The 19,479-nt window shown below is 37.9% G+C and overlaps 2 long non-coding RNA genes across 2 annotated transcripts in view; one reads left to right on the top strand and one right to left on the bottom strand.

Moving 5' to 3' along the window:
* Positions 1-46: 46 nt before the first annotated feature.
* The window catches only part of LOC129526877 (uncharacterized), a 30,433-nt gene continuing 11,000 nt past the window's right edge, over positions 47-19,479 (bottom strand). The window contains exons 2-5 of the long non-coding RNA XR_008671699.2: positions 9,886-10,205; positions 9,406-9,492; positions 6,231-6,374; positions 47-1,829 (exon numbers count right to left, since the gene is read on the bottom strand). This is a non-coding gene — a long non-coding RNA (uncharacterized lncRNA). The remainder of the gene's footprint in view (positions 1,830-6,230; positions 6,375-9,405; positions 9,493-9,885; positions 10,206-19,479) is intronic.
* The window catches only part of LOC134757355 (uncharacterized), a 29,930-nt gene continuing 24,556 nt past the window's right edge, over positions 14,106-19,479 (top strand). The window contains exon 1 of the long non-coding RNA XR_010131206.1: positions 14,106-14,239. This is a non-coding gene — a long non-coding RNA (uncharacterized lncRNA). The remainder of the gene's footprint in view (positions 14,240-19,479) is intronic.

The following is a 19,479-nucleotide window of genomic DNA, read 5'->3' as shown; positions in this document are numbered from 1 at the left end:
ACTTGCACAAAAATGTTCATAGCAGCTTTATTTGTAACAGCCCAAACCTGGAAACAACCCAAATGCCTATTAATATGGGATTGCATTAATACATTTCTATGTATCCATAAAATGGATTAGTACTGAGCAACAAAAAAATAAACTATTGACACATGCAAAAACATGGCTAAATCTCAAATTGTACTGGGTGAACAGAAAAAGAGCATACACGTCGAGTGATTTTATTTATATACATTTCTGAAAAATTCAAATTAACTGATAGTGACAGAAAGCAAATCAGAGATTGCTCAAGGATTGGGGATAGGCAGGGGGTGGGGAGTGGGGAGAAAGCTCAAAGAAGTGCAAGTAAACCTTGGCGGTAATGGATAGATTTACTATCCTGATTGTGGTGATGATTTCATGGGTGTATATATGTGTCAAGATGTATCAAAATGTGCACTTTAAACTTCAGAAAAGCAGTTTTTCAAATGGCAATTTAGGAGAGATACATGGAACAATTATTATATTGAAGACATAATAAAATCCAAAGCCTGAAAATCAGACCTCCTCAATCAAAAGAGTGGACAGAGTATCACTTACGTTTTTGTTTTTGTTTCTTTTGAGATGGAGTCTTGCTCTGTCGCCCAGGCTGGAGTGCAGTGGCGTGATCTCGGCTCACTGCAAGCTCCGCCTCCCGGGTTCTCCCCATTCTCCTGCCTCAGTCTCCTGAGTAGCTGGGACTACAGGCGCCCTCCACCACGCCTGGTTAATTTTTTTTTTTTTTTTTGTATTTTTAGTAGAGACGGGGTTTCACCATGTTAGCCAGGATGGTCTCCATCTCCTGACCTCGTGATCCGCCCGCCTAGGCCTCCCAAAGTGCTGGGATTACAGGCGTGAGCCATCCTCCCGGCCCACTTAAATATTTTTAAAGTCAGGAAGAAAATGTGTTGCTTTTGATAGATAGTAGGAAGAAGGATTGACAGATGATAAATGATAGACTGACAGATGATAATGATAGATGAATAGATGATAGATGATAGAGATAGATGGATAGTTGGATAGGTAGGTAGATAGATTAATTGATAGGGATAGAGAGATTGATTGAAATATTGATAGACAGATGATAGCTGATAGATGAATAGATGATAGATAAATGTTAGATATAGACAGATATAGATAGATAGATGGATAGATAGATAGGGATAGACAGATAGATTGATAGATTGATTGATAGATTGATGGGATAGATAGATAGACAGGAAACTGCATAGTTAAAACAAATGAGATGTCCTTCTTCTCAGCTATTTAGTTGTCACAATAAACTCCATAATATAGGAGGATCCTCATTTTACAGTGTAGGAAAAGCCAGGGAGAGGGGGTCAATGCCTGGGGCTGTAAAGATCCAGGAAGTCAATGTCTGAGCCCCTTTGCATTATGTCTCCTGTCTGTGATACAGCTGGAAAGGGCTGGAAGGCTGAGAAGAAATCCCTCCTCTCCCATCCCTTATGGCCAGAGCTTTGTCACTCTCAGAAGACACTTAACAGCAGACTCATATTTCTCATTTAACCCCTGTACAGATTTAACCATGGCTACCCAGGATCGTAACATGAATTCGTTGAAAGTTCCGAATGTTCTCAGCATATGATACAGCAACTCTGCAGGGAGATTTTAGTTCATTTTGTGGCACTTCGGCTGCTCTAACAAGATATACAATAGCACTGAACTACTCATCGGATGATTTCCAGGAACAAAGCACTTTGCGGATCTATTAGGAAGCCACAGGGTCAATGCCTAATGCTTCTTCTGCACTCCAGGATTTGAACCTTGCAGTTTTCCATTTTGGCCAGGCTCTAAGGGAAAGAATAAGGCTTTTAGTTTGGGAAATAAGTACAAAGAAACAGTTATAAAATTTCATAATGGGAGATAGTGTTTCTCTTATTAAGCCCCCACAACTTTTACCACTGAACATCACTCTTGGCTTCGAAGAGCAAGACTAAAAAAAATTTGGTGTTTCTTTTTTAAAGTTAAAGATTAAACGAGAAAAAAAAAGTTGCAGAACAGAAGGAAAGCCTCCAATTGCACTGTGTAATACTAATGTCTCCCTAGGAAAAGAAAGAGCAAAAGTTTGAGTTAATTGCATTAGTTTGGTGTGTCGGAATAGTTAGCTAACTCTAAAAAATTGTCAGGCTGCTCAAGAATTTTTGTTCCTTAGTTTTTCTACCTGTGCCTGCCCCACCCCAGTGAGACCCTGGGACCTTATGCATGCCTAAAGTAATAGAGAAAGGGGGAGTCTAATATGGAATTCTGGAGGATTTGTGTGTGCAACAATGAAAAATTAGTATTATATTTATATATATATATATTTTTTGAGATGGAATCTTGCTCTGTTGCCCAGGCTGGAGTGCAGTGGCACGACCTCGGCTCACTGCAACCTCTGCCTCCTGAGTTCAAACAATTCTCCTGCCTCAGCCTCCTGAGTAGCTGGGATTACAGACACATGCCACCACACCTGGCAAATTTTTGTATATTTTAGTAGAGAGGGTGTTTCACCATGTTGGTTAGGCTAGTCTCAAACTCCTGACCTTGTGATCTGCCCACCTTGGCCTCCCAAAGTGTTGGGATTACAGGTGTGAGCCACTGCACCTGGCCTGTATTTGATATTTTACAAGTAGGGTAGCACTTACATTATCAAGAAGCTGAAAATACCACAAATTTGACTCTGACACTCCTACTATTCTTAAATTATGAAGTTAAACATCAGACAGAGAAAAATATTACCATCCATTTATAAGAGAGTTTTGAAGACATCTAACATTCTACGAGTTGTACAGAGGTGGGGACCAGGAGGATGTTTTCACTTATAAATGGATTATGTACCCATCCAATTCACATTTTGATTAGTAAATCTTTCTACAGTAACTGAGGTACTTTTGTCTTATCAATCAGGCTTCAAATTCATTGTCCACTTCAGGTTGTACCACCATGAGGAACTTTCTCAGGGACTCTAGTAAGTTCTGTGATTATATCATGAAAATCTATAAATATAGCCCATATATCCTTGACTCTAGTTTAAAAAAAAAGAGGAGGAGCTACCATTATCTATGATTTTATCTAAATCCTCTGGAATATTTACGTGTTCATTATCTTGTACCATTAATATAGTCCCTAGGGTTCAAAAACATGCACTTGGTTATAAATGATTAAACTAATATGGTATGTTCTATAATTCAGGATTTCATTTAATTCTCACAATAACTGTGTGTGGTAAGTACTATTATTGCTTTTTTTTTAACAGCTAAATCTGAGGCATTGACAAGATAAGTAAATTTAATCAAAGCTAGTTGAAGCTAGAATTATGGTATGAATTCATAAATTATTATTTTAATAGCCTCCATGCTTAATCACTACACTGTGTTTCAGAGATAGTCATTCTTTCCTGGTTTATGAGATATACAAAAAGGTTGTACATTGATCTTATATATCATCATGAAAAAAACTTTACTGTAAGTAATTAAAACTGATTCCAGACTTGGTTCCACCCAAAATGTATTAATTTTTAGTCATGAATCTATCTTGTTTTTTAAAAAATCCATATACATAATATAATAAATTATTATTACCATATGATTTTATTTAGAACTGTCATAACTGTTAATTATAATATTTTATTTAAAAAATAAAATAAATTTTAATTGATTTCTGATGAACACTGTAGGAGAGACTTTATGCTACTTTGACCTTCCTTGGGCTTTAAATTCCAAACTTTAAACAGAGCAAATTTAAATATAACTCTGTAGTTGAAACTAACAGACACAGAAAAAAAAAAGAAAATGTCATTGGATATAGTAACTTTGTTGACAAAGATGTTGCTATATCAATAAAAAAGACTGTCTTTGTCTCCAGGCCTCACCTTTGCTTGTTACACAATGATATCCTACCACTGGCGGGAAGACTAAAAACCAGCAATGATGTCTGTGGTTCAACAGCTCCTAAAGCTGTTTACTTGAAGTAACAATACTTTCCACTGTGCATTGTAAGTGAAGAACTGAAATGAATGTACTACCAGTGCATTTAATTGGAAGATTTAGTCAGGCAGGCAAGAAAATCCCCTAACCAGAAATAGCGACATGTGGGCTAGTAGTGTTCTAGCCACTAGTAATTGCTTAATGGTACAGAGAATCCCGGTGAAAAGCCCATGAGATATTCTTACTATTAGTGTAAACTGAATTCAAAGCTTTGGTTTGCTTGCTTAGGTATTATGTGCACTTATGAGATTAGATTAATAATAGCCCAAACGGGTTCTGTTATGGCAAGTACAATCTTAATGTCTCATGGCTTTAACCATATTATTTCAGCAAGTCCTAGGTCTTAAATGAACCTCATTATTACAATCTAAGTGACTTTGAACGAATTCAATCTCATAACAGAAAAATGTCTAAACCTCCCCTTCCAAGTCCCCCATTTTTCTATGGTTCTATAACCCTAACCCCATATTGAGAACTTTGAGGGATCTTGTAATCTATACTTTGCTGTAAAGACCTTGACTCACTCAATTTTCAGTACATTCACAGCTCTCTTCATTCATATAGACTCTTTTCTATCTTTGTCCACAGGTATTGACTTGTGGTAAGCCCAGTCATCTTTCTCTGGATGGAGATTAGAAGTCTGCTGCCAGGCATCTGGGGTGCCAGACCTGGGCTCCCTCTAGTTTCTTCAATTGCAATGGTCATATTTATTTTCCTTGGATGCTGAAAATGTTTAAGAGACTCACCTGCCTCTTACACCAAATTGTAACTCAACTTATCTGAATAATTGGTGACTTCACATTTGTCATTAAATGCTTTCTTAACTTCTCTTACCCTTCTCATTTATCCCTATTTGTTAAGATCATCTTGCAGCACTAACACTTAGGAGTCCCATTAGTACTTTTCCTTCATGCCCTGTGCTTTAGGACCAATCCAGCCAATCACAGGTCCCACCTGCTGTTATTTTAATTTGCAATTTAAAAAATTCTGAGTAAAACTGAGAATCTAAATATATTTATTGGCCATTTGTATCTACTTCTTTGTAAATGGCTAGTTTTCTATCTTTTTTATTGATTTGTTTGAGCTTTTATTAGTTAAAATAATAGAACTTTGTGAAAAGATGAATTATTTTTTCCCTGGACTGACTCTCCTTAGACTTCTAAACATTACAGTGTGTACTTGTTATCCAGAATATTTTTAGTCACATATATCTAACATTTGCTAGTATGTGAATTTTGTGTTTATTAGGAAGATCTACTCACAGCTCTCACTGTCTTTTTATGCCTATGGTGTTCACTTCACTTCAAGCCCATGCCACTGTATGCCTATATAACTACTCATTTCTGGAATGGCCCTGCAAACTCGTATCTCTTCTCCTCTTTGCGCATGGTTGCCAGTCCAAACTGCCTCAAGTCAAACAAACAAACAAACAAAAATCCAACTAATGATTTAATGCATTCAGGTTTCAAAGCATGTTCTTCCATTATTTTTATAATGCAGGTTTTCCTACCTGAATGTATACTCAAGAGATTCAGAATGTCCCAAGTGGAGGAGGTTTCTTTGGGAAGCCAAAGGTAGTGTATGGACTGTAACTGGGGGCCTGTGACTGAATTGCCTCTTTCAGTTCCACCATATGGCCACCACCATCTCATAATTTCCCTTCTCAGAAAAGGTACAGCTTCATTAGGATGGCAATATATACATAAGGTGTCATTAAAGAGCCTATACAAGTCACAGCTAAAAATATGTATGAGAAAAAATAAAGTTCAAAATGATTGCCCAACAAGCATGAACTGTTCAAATAAGTTATATTGCATCACTGAATCATATGTGTTATGCTTTCAAAGATAATGTATTGCCATAAAGAAATGCTCATGACACAATGTCTCAAAAATGATATAATTGTAGTAGTCATATTAGTTCTGAGCCTTCATTGAATGTTATTTACCTAATTTCCTTTTTTAAATGTTCACTGCAAAAGCAAGATATAAAACTGTTCAAACTGGGAATTTTTTGACTTGTCTGCATTTTTTCTAAGTTTAGTAAATGAGCCCTATATTAGTTTATTAGTCAGAAAATTATTTCAAGAAGCTAAATATTAATTCAAGTCCAAACACAATGAGGCATTTCATTTATATCTTGTCATAGAAATCTCTTAAGTGCCCTTAAAGGATCATTAAACACACCTTTTATTATTGTTTGTACACTTCACTGGAATATACATACCCCTTACTGAAATGTAAGTTTCTTGGGGGAAGAGCCATGTTTATGTTTTAATACGCTGCTCGACACAATAGGCCTTCACAGAACATCCATAGACACAAATTATCTCTGTTCATCCGGATAGGAAAAGCCTGTTTTCCAAATTTTCTACAATCACATAGGGAGCAAGAAAAAAACATTTTAAAAGTAATTTTGCTTGTTTCTTGTGAAAAATATCAAGAGGAAAACAGTCAAATAAGCAAAATGTGCCCAGAAGCTGAGTCCTCTTATTAACAATGTGGATATTAATTTATAGTATAAAATAATACATATGCATAACTTAAAAACTCAGAATATCCAAAGTAAAAAGTAACATCCTTTTTTTATAACAACCCCCACCAGACTCTAAATGCGACTAGCATACATAATTTCTTATGATTTATTCCAGATGCCCTAAACATTCATGAATGTATTAGATTATGCAAAACACATGGAGATATAGATATATTTGTTTATATTATTTATAATAGTGGAAATATATATGAAAAATTTGTGTATATATGAAAAAATGTGTGTATATATCTAAATATATACATACTTAATGAAAAATATTACATACACATCAGAAAACAATCCTGTTGCACTTGATTTTTTTTAATTTAGCATATCTAGCAACCTTTCTTTTCAGAAAAGAACATCATTGTGCACTTCATTTTTTTATTTAATGTATCTAGCAATCTTTCTATTCAGTGGACTTTATTATAATATAACACACCTTTATTGACAGATACTTTGGTTATTGCCAAAATTATGTTTAATGCTTTTGTAAAATATATATATATATAATTTATGTGTCTTATATATATAAATAAAGTTGATATGAATATAATATATATAACACATATATAAATTATATATGAAAAATATATGTATATGTATATATATGCATAGCTGTGTGTTTCTGTTTGTGTAACTTACAGCACTCCTAGTAAAGTACTCTTTTTAAATATGGGGATGCATCAGTAAATTGCCACCCAGAAAGTTTATAGGAAGTGGCAGCCTGGCTCCACCCACTTCAGCACTGGGGAGAAACCAACCTTAGCATTTGTTTCATCAGAGAGATAAAAAATGGTAACCTGCTGTTATTTTAATTTGCAATTTAAAAAATTCTGAGTAAAACTGAGAATCTAAATAGATTTATTGGCCATTTGTATCTACTTCTTTGCAAATTGCTAGTTTTCTATCTTTTTTATTGATTTGTTTGAGCTTTTATTAGTTAAAATAATAGACCTTTGTGAAAAGATGAATTATTTTTTCCCTGGATTGACTCTCCTTAGACTTCTAAACATTACAGTGTGTACATGTTATCCAGAATATTTTTAGTCACATGTATCTAACATTTTCTAGTATGTGAATTTTGTGTTTATTAGGAAGATCTACTCATCCCCTGATGATTAAAACAATCCATGATTTGTTTTCTAAACGGTTTATAGATTGACTGATTGATCTGGATTTTTGTTTTGTTTTGTTTTTCCATGTAATTAGTCACTTTCCTTTCTCCCCTCCTATGTCGCCTTCTAGGAGCCACACTTGAGAAATGAATTTTCTGTAGCCTGAGGATTTGATGCAACCTCAGTGGCTGAAACTAGTATCTGCCCTTTCCTCTTGTTAAATGTCTAATGTCAAGATTGGCTTCTCAGGAACCTACTTGACTCTAGTAGGAGGTACAGAGTGGGCCCCTGGAAACTTTGTACCAGCGATAGCATTGATTGTTTACTTTCCTCTTCATTTTCACTTCTATTAACTCAAGTGGCAAAAGACTTTTGGCTTCTCCCCTGATTGTGCACAAGGCTGGGAGGAACTGCATGTGGGTCTCTCTACACTACACGCCTCTCTGCCCACCTCAGCTGACCCTAAGGCTTTGCAGCACCTTCCGGCTCAGCGCTTCCTACAATATCTCCTGCCATCTTTGCTTGGTGATGTGGATGATTGGAAGCTTCTGGCCACCAGCCCTTTCCACAGTTTGAGTACGGCTGATGTAGTTTTGTTATTGCTTGTTTGTTTTCATTATTCTCTTGTAGGGATGTCAGGGGGTGGGAGTGGGAAGCATTTGAGATCTGGCTTTACTCCTCTATCTTAAATAACAGGAAGTTCAAACTATTGTAATCATTTTTAAATCATCCACTGCCATGGGAAAATGGCTAAAATAAATAGCCCACAGCAATCACTTCTATAAAGAAAATTGTGTCTCTTGAGAAAAGATATTAAAATCCAAGGAAAATTTCAAAAGGAAATTTCAATGTTATTAATTGGTCCATATTAATATAGAACTATTTCTTATTCAAATCTTCTTTGGAAGTAACAATCCTTATCAAATTCTTCAAAGAATATCTAAACCTGAAAGTATATAATATTAATTCTTTTTGTTCCTGCTTTCCATCATCACAGAATCTGGCAGAAACAACATAAAAAAGTTATGAACCAAGAATACTAACATAGCAATGGAATACATGAATTTTTTTCCCATGGCAATTCCACAGCTGTTCTGTGGGGATCAAATACCTCTACCATTAAACAATACAGGAAATTAATAATTTCAAGCACAACTTAGATCACTGCTTTACTTATGAGTTTTCAGGCCCAAATCAGATTTTAAGTGTATGTGAGCAGGTTTTAAATAAATGTTAAACAATTGTATTGCTCTAGGAATAATTTGACAACATTGAATATGTAAGCATTAACATTTTTGTATTAAAGTCAGATTCAAATGATCATCATTGGAAGTCTATTCTTTACCTATTTTTCAAAATTCTTGATTTCTTTTCCCATTTAGAACAGTTGCATTTTCACAAAACTGTTTGATGTGGTTTTCTGTTTTGTTTTTTTTTTTAACAGATAGATAAATCTGAGTTCAGTGTTTAGTTTCTGACTCTATATAAGCTTCATGTTTCTCACTTATACAAGGCTGTGGAAGATGCCCTCCAGGACAAATTTTCTTCTGTACCTTCAAAGATGAAAGACTTCTACCAAAGGGATAAAATTTGCCTCAAGCTTTCAAAAATGTGATATCCAAGTTCATTACTTGTGCCCCATTCCAGTCAACTGGAGTCAAATCCACATAGCAGAATCACCACCCGAGACCTTGTCTGCCATTTAGAAAATAACTTCCCAAACCACAGAGGGTTAATTTGGAGCCCACCTCTCTATACATGGATTTGTTTTTCTCTCTGAAGAGTCCAAGCCAGTGAAAACCAGGGCAATATCTTGTCGGACACTGATATTTCTGCTGTCAAAAAAAGAAGAACAAAAATAAAAATGGATAACTTTTTTTTTTTTTTTTGTCCCTAAACCTCCCATACAAGGTCCCAAACTACCGCCCTGGGCCTATGGGTTCCTCGCAAGCTACCAGATTGTGCAATGTACTATCACAGAATGTCGTATTAGAGCCCCGTTCCAGTCGCATCCAATAAGTAATCTGGCATGAAGAAAAGTTAACTGAATTAGTGGCCAGTTGGGACACTTTGTGACCTACTCTTTAGGAACCAAGTCCTCTGAACTTTTCCATTCCACTTTGCCTTCATACTTCAATAGGGACCGAATCTCCATTAACAATTGAACGGCGACAATAAGTGCCATCAGGAAAAGGAAATTCAATTTTCGTGGGGGATGACAGCCTTACCTTTTCGCGCTTAATTGGCCGTATTGTCTCCAAAAGTTAATTGGTTACTTAGTCCAGGTAGTTAGTAAAATGTTTAGCTGCGTCAAAAAGCCCAGGCTCCCACTGTTAATGGGGCATGAAATGGAATGTTTGATACTGCAAATAAAATCAGTGATATTCAAGGATGTTATGGTAGGTAATGCGTTGAAACTGCCATTTAATGGGTCCTGGAAGATTAGGGTAGTGTCAGCCGGAACCGCCCGGTCTCTTTTCTGACATTGTTAGTTGCCTCTTCATTTACTTAACGGCTGTCTGCACTGATTACATAGGCATAAAACTCCCTACAAAAAAACAACAGAGACACGCTCTATTAGCAGTCCAATTAGAACTATTTGCATATTACAGTTCATTTCTGCTTAAGTGAATCCCTAATACAACTTTAGGAAAAAAAAATTCTATTGTGTCATTTGAAAGAAAGAGAAAAGAAAAGCCTTAAAGGTGATCTCTCCTTCTTTCTTTTTCTCACTTCATTTCTCTCTCTCTCTCTCTCCCTCATTTCAAATATTATCTACTTTGAGTTGAAAGAGAGAAAATAACAACTTTGAACTTGAGACGATGTTGTTGAGATTTGTGAAGACTAGAGCATTCTGATGATAATTCAGTCCTTCTGCAAAAATCCAGACCAGTGTCAAACGTTACTGCTATGCTTCACTTAGAGAAAGTGTCTACTTTTGAGATATGTTTATAGTTTGTTTTAGATCCACATTGATTTGAATTTTCCAGCAAAGATGTTAATCTCTGTAACAATGTCCCAGGCAGGGCAGAGTCCTTTTTGTGGTATCCCTTACCTGCACAATTACAGACAGCAGAAAATGCGGTTCTGCATCTGTCTCTGTGCCACTAAAGGTTCTGACTATGTACATGTGGGGCATTGTCAACTGTGCATAGTATCAACACACGTGAAATCAATTCCTTTTCACATAGGTAAGGACGGTGACAAGTAGGGTTAAAAGCAAAACTGGAGACTTCACTTTACCAGGCATTTCTCTGATTTTCCAAATCTTAGTCCTTAGAAATGTCATCATTTGATGGCTACTTATAAAGGCATTAGGGACACTTTATTTGCATTATTATTAATATTAATAATGATGATCATATAGAAATCAGAGGGTTTTTTTATTGAGGTTGGAAAGGAATCTTTCCCTAGCATAGGCCCTGATAAATATTACTGAATTCAAAGCAGCACACTTTCTTAAACTGATGCTTGAAGTGTGTAGAGAGTGTTTTAAGATAGCAAGCACAGTTTGCCACGAATGTTTTCAAGACACTCCATGGACATTGACATCATTCCCCAATCTCACTGAGTCCTGTGAGTTTATGGGAGACTGGGAGATTACAGGAATAATTATTAAATGGAAAAGGAGAGTGTTGGAAAGGAGAAATGGATCAACTGCACTGAGTCTCTGGTAGATCCTGCAGGTGACAGGAAGAAGACGATGATGGCGCACTGGATACCACTGAGAGTTTCAGTGGATGGTCGGGCAGGAGGGTAGCCTGGACTGTAGGAGAATGAGGATGCCAGTATAGGATGTTTCAAAGCACCTGGCATCTCATGGCAGTCACTACGGCTGACTGCAGTGGTTATAATGATGGTTTTTCAATCTAATGTTGAACATTTTATTTGGGATGCACACATAACTCCTTCAATTAAAAACAGTACAGAAAGCACGAGACGGGAAATCACCCTCCAACACATCTGGACTGGACAGCAGAAGAGTAAGAAGCGTGAGAGGGAAAGGAGTTTGTTATTTTGGGGATTATCGTGATATCAGCAACTCATGTTGCTGGCAAGTTTCCCTTTAGACAAAGTCCTAGCTCCCACCACGAGCTTACAGCCATGCCCTTGAATTTTCTCAGGCCTGGGACCAGTGAAAACCCTCATGTCTGATGAATGATCCTCTTGCCCTGAACGGACTCTAAGATGAGATATGCCAATGGGGATGCATTAGAGCCATTTGATTGGTCCTCGGAGTAGTTACCTAGAAGAGCCATACGACACCTTTGATGTTCACACACTTACACTGATACCCACAGAGTTTTTCCAACACTCACGTCACCCACTTCTCTTTTGTCCTGCAAACCTAATTTCACAGGTCAGCCCACCCTCTACGATTCTCTGAATTTGCCAGTCACTGGAGGAGTTCAGGTGCTGACCGTGACAAATGGGAGAGGAAAGATGGGGATTATTAAAAGTGACAAATAAACTATTCAAGAAACATGAGCAATTCCTAACTGGCCCTTTTTCTTGTTCATCTCTAAGCCACCAATTGAAGTGCAACAAGTACACAACTGTAAGGAAAAAGCAGAGAGGAAAGACAGCAACAACAATAGCAGCCACCCAACCCCAAAGCGGTGTAAACAAACCAAACAAAAAAGCCTATCAGAGGGGAAGGCAAAATCCTCGATCTGTCATTTTCAATTCTTTTCACCACGGGAGCAGAGGCGCAGTGTGAAACGTGCTGGCTCTGCCTGCCATAGGTATTGTTTGGACGCCCCGGTGGGTCCTCTATGCCCTGCCTCCTGCTTTCATCCAGCTCTCATTAACACTACCACCAGATGAGCACCGTCAGAGGCAGAGGCGGACACGCCGGCCCATTGCCTGGGTGCAGCGGCACTGCCAGGGGTGGCAAGCCAGTGAGTGCCAGGCAGAGTGAGCCAGACAGCTTCGAGACACATACTTTTGCCCCTGAAAGCAGTCGTTGCACCCCGCCAGGAAAACAGCTCTCTGGAAAAGCACTGCCTGCTAGTAAAATGGACTAAATCAGTAAACAGTGATTAAGGCGCTGGCTCCGCGACTGTTGTTGCCACCTCAGACACATGGCTTCTCCTCCCTGCACACACGCACACACAGGAAAGAAAAGAAAGAAAGAAAGAAAGAAAAACCAAGCAATAGAGCCAAAGTTGAGATCCAGAGGGAGCTGGCTGAAGAGTTAAGGAGAGAGAACAATTCATGTTCCTTGAAGGGGAGATGCTGTTTTCCCGAGAAAATGAAATGAATATTTTTGGATATTCATTTCTCTCACTTTTTTTTTGGACTTTCAGTGAGAATTGCCTTTCTAAATAAAACATCAAGCAATGAATGTAAGCAGTAGGTTGCTCAATTCAACATCTACTCCTTATTTGTCTGACTCAGTAATGTGCAAAACATAATCTAAATCCTTCCAGTAGGTGGGATAAACAGAAGCAGCATAACGTGTCTTGATGTGTGCTGTTTAGTAGAAACATGTCACTTCATCAAATTGCTTTCCTGAGTCAGAAGAATAAATCCTACATGCACAAGTATACATACATATGTACCCTTGGATCTTCCTATGTATAGATATAGACAGATTTCATATGTAAATACAATTACATAATGTCATGCTTTTAATTTTTTTATAATGCTATAACCATAATAATTTAAAATATGCTGTAGCTTTCCCCATGAAAATGTTTTTACATGGAGAGTAGTCATTGTGGACTCATTGTGGCTGTGCTTTGAACCCAGCAGAGAAGGCTGACTGGAACTCTAGAATACAGGAGTATAATTCAAAAAGACTCAGACAAACTTGGAGAAATGGTCAGAAACAAGAGAATGAGGTCTTCTGAGTGCAGGGTCACACATCAGGGAAGGAAAAAAACCAATGAACTCCACAAATGGGGATCTAGGGCTGGCAGCAACTCCCAGGCTGACTGTGAATCAGAAGTATGGACTGTGTGGGCTAGCGGACTCCTGAGCAGCACCCTGTCAGGCCCCGGGACAAAACTGCATGTAGCCTTAGCCCACCCAACTTGGTCCTGGTTCAAAATGGAATGATTCAAAGTGAATGAAGAGGAGTCCAAGCAGGACATTTTAATCAAAAGGAAAAAACACCAACCCTCAAAGACTTAATGTCCACACATATATAGATGGTAGTCCTCAGAGGAACTCCCCAAATATTGTATGGGTTATTTCCCAAACATCTCTAAAAACAGCAGCTAGTAAAAAACAACTCAATTTATCATTGGAGAAACTCAAAATCCATGCCCCTGCCAAATCTCCTGTTGAAATGTAATCCCCTCTGTTAGAGGTGGGGCCTGAGGGAAGTGTTTGGATCATGGGGGCAGGTCTCTCATGAATGGCTTAAGGAGCCAGCCTCTTGATGAGGAGTGAGTTCACGGGAGATCTGGTTGTTTAAAAGTGTGTGACATCTGCCCCCTTCACTCATGCTCCTGGTCTGGCCATGTGGGATGTCTGTTCCTCGTTTCCCTCCTGCCATGGCTGTTAAGTTTCCTGAGGCTTCACCAGAAACCAAGAGGATTCCAGCACCATGCTTCCTGTATAGCCTGGAGAACTGTGAGCCAATTAAATATCTTTCCTTTATAAATTACACAGCTTCAGGTATTTCTTTATAGCAATGAAGAATGGCCTAACACAGGGGCACAGGGCATCTTCACCAAGTGTGGTCCCTGCAGCAATGCTAAAGAGTGTTCATAGATGACACTGGGTGCTGGAAACTAGACATGGCAAAGGGAAGAGGAAATAAAGACTTGGGGAAAAGCCCAAGATGAAGAAGAAAGAGAAAAGGAAGAGTGTAAGTGTAGTTATGGATATACAACCATACTCAGGGGTCACGTGGGCAGTAGAGACAGAAATTAATCCGTGGACCCTGATTTTTTTTTCAAATGCAGAATGTAATAATAGTAGTAGAAATGACAGTAATAAATAATATTCACAGAGGTATCAAAAACTCTGATGGCCATTAAGAATCTCCACTTTGGTCACCTCCCACACAGGGGATTACATTTCAACAGGAGATTTCGTGGGGGCACAGATTTTGACAGTTTCTCCAACGACAAATTGAGTTGTTTTTCACTAGCTGCTGTTTTTAGGAAACTGAGCCCTAGAAAGGTGTTTAACTTATTTGCCAGCTCACTATCTCCAGGGATTTTGACTAGCATTTAATTGTTTCCCTCTTAACAACAAATGTATTAAGGAAATTCTGTAAACGTAGGCAAATCACTAACCCATCATAAGGTTTATTATTTCTCAGTCTAAATTGTGTTTGCATTTGTTATGGGAGTGGTGGTAAGAGCATACAAAGTTATGGAAGTGTCTTGAGGTAGTGATTCTGGTTAATGTTTGACAGTGGTCATCGTGATGAGTCTTTGTGTGAGTGTGTCTGGGCAGGACTGGCTACCTAATTTGCAGGGCCCGGTGAAAAATTAAAATGTGGGACTTCGACAAGGACCCAGACATCCCCTACCCAAGGGCTGAACTCTAACACAGGGAGAGCAGCCAACTCCCTACAGATTGCAACCTCCCTTTCAGGATGTGCTAGGTATCTGAATTGGCACCTGCCAATTTGCATTCTGAGTGCACCCTAATGCTGCAGGAATGAGGCAGGGCTGGTATCCACCTTGCCCTGCCCCAAGACAGCACAGCACACATACCTATCCTGACCATCCCCAAGCCTGCACCTAGGACTTGCAGGTGGCCAAGGACTATACTGAACAGAAACTTGCTCTGGTTATGCCTCATATATAACAGTAACCTTTCTAGGGAATTTTAAAAAGTATTTTCAAATTCAATTAAGATAAACCTTGCAAGATTGTCCCAAACAAATGCTATTTTGAAAATTATCCCCCTTATGAGGCCATGAACAATTTCCAACAACACAGAATAATTCATGGCTGCCCTTTTAATTTTTATTTGTTTATTTATTGTTTTTTAGAAATGTGGTCTCACTATGTTGACCAACCTGGAATGCTGTGGCTATTTACAGACACAATCATAGAACTTACAGCCTCAAAAATCTTGTGCTCAGTGGATCATCCTGCCTCAGCCTCCCTAGTAGCTGATGCTACTGTGCCAAGCTAATTCATGGCTCTCTTTTTTATCCAAATCTGGGAACCAGTTTATAGTCTCATCACTGAGAGTCGTCACTTTCCCTTACATCCAATTATAGTATCTAGCTAGCTAGCTGTTATTTTATATATTATATAGTATTAGATATATATAAATAAGCATGTATATGTGTATTTTTTTTTCAGTTAGAGAAGTGAATTTATGTCAATGCTAAGTTCTAATTTCCAACAAACTCCCTTTCAAGGAAGTGGCATTTTCATTAGTCTTTATATTCACAGACAAACCCAATACACAGCTATTATTAGGGAAAATGTGTCCCATTATGAATCTGTTTGAGAAATGACAAATAATATTGAAACTATCCTAAGGTGGTAATTTGATGGAATAAAATAGTTTCAAACACCTCTTTACTCCCATTTAACTTCACCTTTACTCACGGGTAATCACTGATGTAACTCATTGTTCATAAGCTTTTCTAAAAATTGAGGAATCATTTTGCTATGAGACGTTCATTTGGAGATCTAGAAAGTCATCTCAAATTTAGAGGAGACTTCTTTCATACATATCTTTACACTAATTTTGTTTACAGCCAAGAAGGATCATGTCAGTCCTGCAACTTGTCAGTGGAATCAAATTTCAGGCAACTCTTGCTTTTTTGCCAGCCTTCTTCCTCTCTCATCAGATGGGTATGATCAGAAGTGGGGGTTGGGGCAGTTCTTTAAACTCTGCCATATAATCTGCACTGGTCCCCAACCCTAGTAAAAGCATGGTGTTGGCTATATAGACATAGTTTTAAACAAGGTTTCTTCCAATGATTGCTACCTTAATCCGCTTCTATATAAGCATTGGAGCTGCCGCTGCTCTTCAACCCCAGGAAAATACTTGCGGTGTTAAGAGAGTCAAAGTCACCTATACAGAATTTAAAGGACACCAAGTCACTTACTAAGCTTTCTAATTCCCCTTTCACCATCTCCCTCAAGTATCAGACATCAGTCAGGAGAACTGTGATTATCCCTTCCCTAAACTCCTCCTTACCCTAAAAGTCAATCTTACACACCTGCCAAGGTGATGGCCATTTAAATTAGCCTATCTGATCACCAAAATTAAACCAATCTAGGCTCCTCCTTTGCATTAAGAAGTCAGCTTCAAAAAAAAAAATACCTGATCACTGTCAATGTCATTAAGTAGGCAGCATGTTATAGTGGGAAGGGCATGGACATTAAAATGATTCAAATTTTGATTCTGCTTTTATTAGCTTTGTGAACTCAGAGAAGTAGCTTGATCTCCCGGAGCCTGAGTCTTTAACCAAATGTAGACCTCAGAGTCTTTAATCAAATGTAGTCTTTAACCAAATGTCACCATAAATGGGACAACCTATGGGTCCCTGCCTTGTGGATAACAAGGTTACCTATAAGTTTGATTATTACTTATTGATATATATGTAACATAAAATGAAATAATCTTTTCATTTTTTTGTGTGCAATCAAGGTCTTAAGGAACTGCGGAAGAAGGCATATATATATATACACACACACACACGTATATATACATATATAAACATATGTACACATAATATATATGTGTATATATAAGCTTTCTATATATATATATACATATAAGTTTTCTCCCTCTCTCTCTCTCTCTCCCTCTCTCTCTCTCTATATATATATATATATCTATATAGATATATATAGATAGATAGATAGATAGATATATCTATATAGATATATATACATAGATAGATAGATAGATATATCTCCAGGCTGGCATTTAGTAGTGTGATCTCGGCTCACTGCAACCTGCACCTCCAGGGTTCAAGTGATTCTCCTGCCTTAGCCTCCCTAGTAACTGGGATTACAGGTGCCCACCACCACACCTGGCTAATTTTTGTATTTTTAATAGAGATGGAGTTTCACCATGTTGGCCAGGCTGGTCTCGAACTCTCGACTTCAAGTGATCCTCCCACTTTGGCCTCCAAAGTGCTGGGATTACAGGCATGAGCCACCAAGTCCGGCCAAATATATTATATTTTCATAACTTTAATGTAGAAAAGGCGATTCACAGAAAGAGAAAGGTAAGTTCCAAGTGAGCCTCCCTGTTTAAGTTGTGGATACTTGGGATGTAATCCAAAGGGATCTTACAGCCTGGGGAAGACAGACAGTAAACGAACATGGAAATAGGAAAGAAAAATTGGCTTACCTTTCAATTGGTCTAACACTACTTTCATTCATACTCCCATGTTCTCCCACTACACAGATTGTTATAGGGGGATACATTGTTCCTTAATGTGCAAAGTTAGTGCTTGTTTGCACACAGTGAATTAGCTCCAAAAGGGAAAAGTGACCAGAAATGATTTCATTTTCTCTATGCATCTCTGTTAATAAGAAGGTGTAATCCCTTAGAGAAAACACTGGGGAAAGAGAGTTCTGCTGGTGTGTTTGTGGCCCCCAATCAGGATAACAATTGGAAACTGAAGCAGATAGTCTTAGAGTGAAATGCAAATCAAACACATGAATATACCCACATATATTCCCATACTATTTTCATCATTGATTAACCAGCCACATGACCTTTTCAGTAAGAGAAATAATTGGCAGTTTTAACAGACGAAAAATTGATCCCATTACTCAGGATAGAATTTTCCACCTTTTTCAAAAGAGATGCTTATTAAAGAGGTCAGGTTTTTTTCCCCCTCAGGATCATGCATATGTAAGTAAGCATAGCTATTATGTGCCATCTATGAGAATGGACGGGTGAGCCATAAACACAAACATTCACATACAGCCAGGTCTCCAGCGTTCCTGTTCACCAATTACAGTAATGCTGATGACATATCTAGTTTAATGCATATGGCATTAAAGTAGTCCCCCCTCTTCTAGGAAAATCTAATTACACCAAACCCAAGCACTCAATCAAACCTGTTATTCTGTGGCTAAACAGCCTGGCATTAATGCAATTTGAGGAGATACAGGCCGTGACTAGAGACGTCATGTATTAACAATATCTAATGGGAGCTCCCGTAGGTAAATGAATATGCTAACAAGCAAGATCACTGCTAAATCTAATATCTTTAAGCTGTTTAATTCCAAACAGTCCCTTAATAAATCAATTGACCGGGAGAGCTGATGCCCCTATCAATTATTCAAGAGGGCAAATAAATATTTCAGATGATTTGATAGGAAGGCTGGTGCTGGTCTTATAGAAAGCTTTGCATTTCATTAGCCTCTTGCTAAAAGTTTTATAATGAGCAGAACACAGGTGGCATCCCCACTGCAGAAATGGAAAAGGGGGAAATAAGAGATTGGAGATCAAGACTTCCTTCATCTCTGCATTATTCCATTATCCAAACTTTTCTTTTGTAATGTGAAAATTGGAGTCAAGTCCCCCAAAGAATTATCATTCTCTGCAATCACAAAGGAAATTAAAATGATCAAAAGTATGTCATATTGCAAGAGTCTTAATTGTAATTCCTATTGGAAATGCAATTATCAGATACCAATATCATGAATATAATTTATGCGGTTCCACATCCAAATAGCCCTTCACCAAATATTTAATATTATCAATTCCATTTTCCAGAAGAAAAAACTGAGTTCCCCTAGTCATTTAGAAAGTGCTGACTAGGTCACCTGTGTTTGAAAGCAGGCACTTTTTTTATTCTTTAGAGACCATTATTCATATTGAAAGCATACATTCCTGTTTAACATGATATCTGTCTTGTGAATAAT

This window comes from Gorilla gorilla, chromosome 16 (assembly GCF_029281585.2).
Source record: "Gorilla gorilla gorilla isolate KB3781 chromosome 16, NHGRI_mGorGor1-v2.1_pri, whole genome shotgun sequence".
In the NCBI taxonomy this organism is placed as follows: Eukaryota; Metazoa; Chordata; class Mammalia; order Primates; family Hominidae; genus Gorilla; species Gorilla gorilla.
The sequence above is the reverse complement of the archived record's forward strand: the minus strand, read 5'-3'. Positions and strand labels throughout refer to the sequence as shown.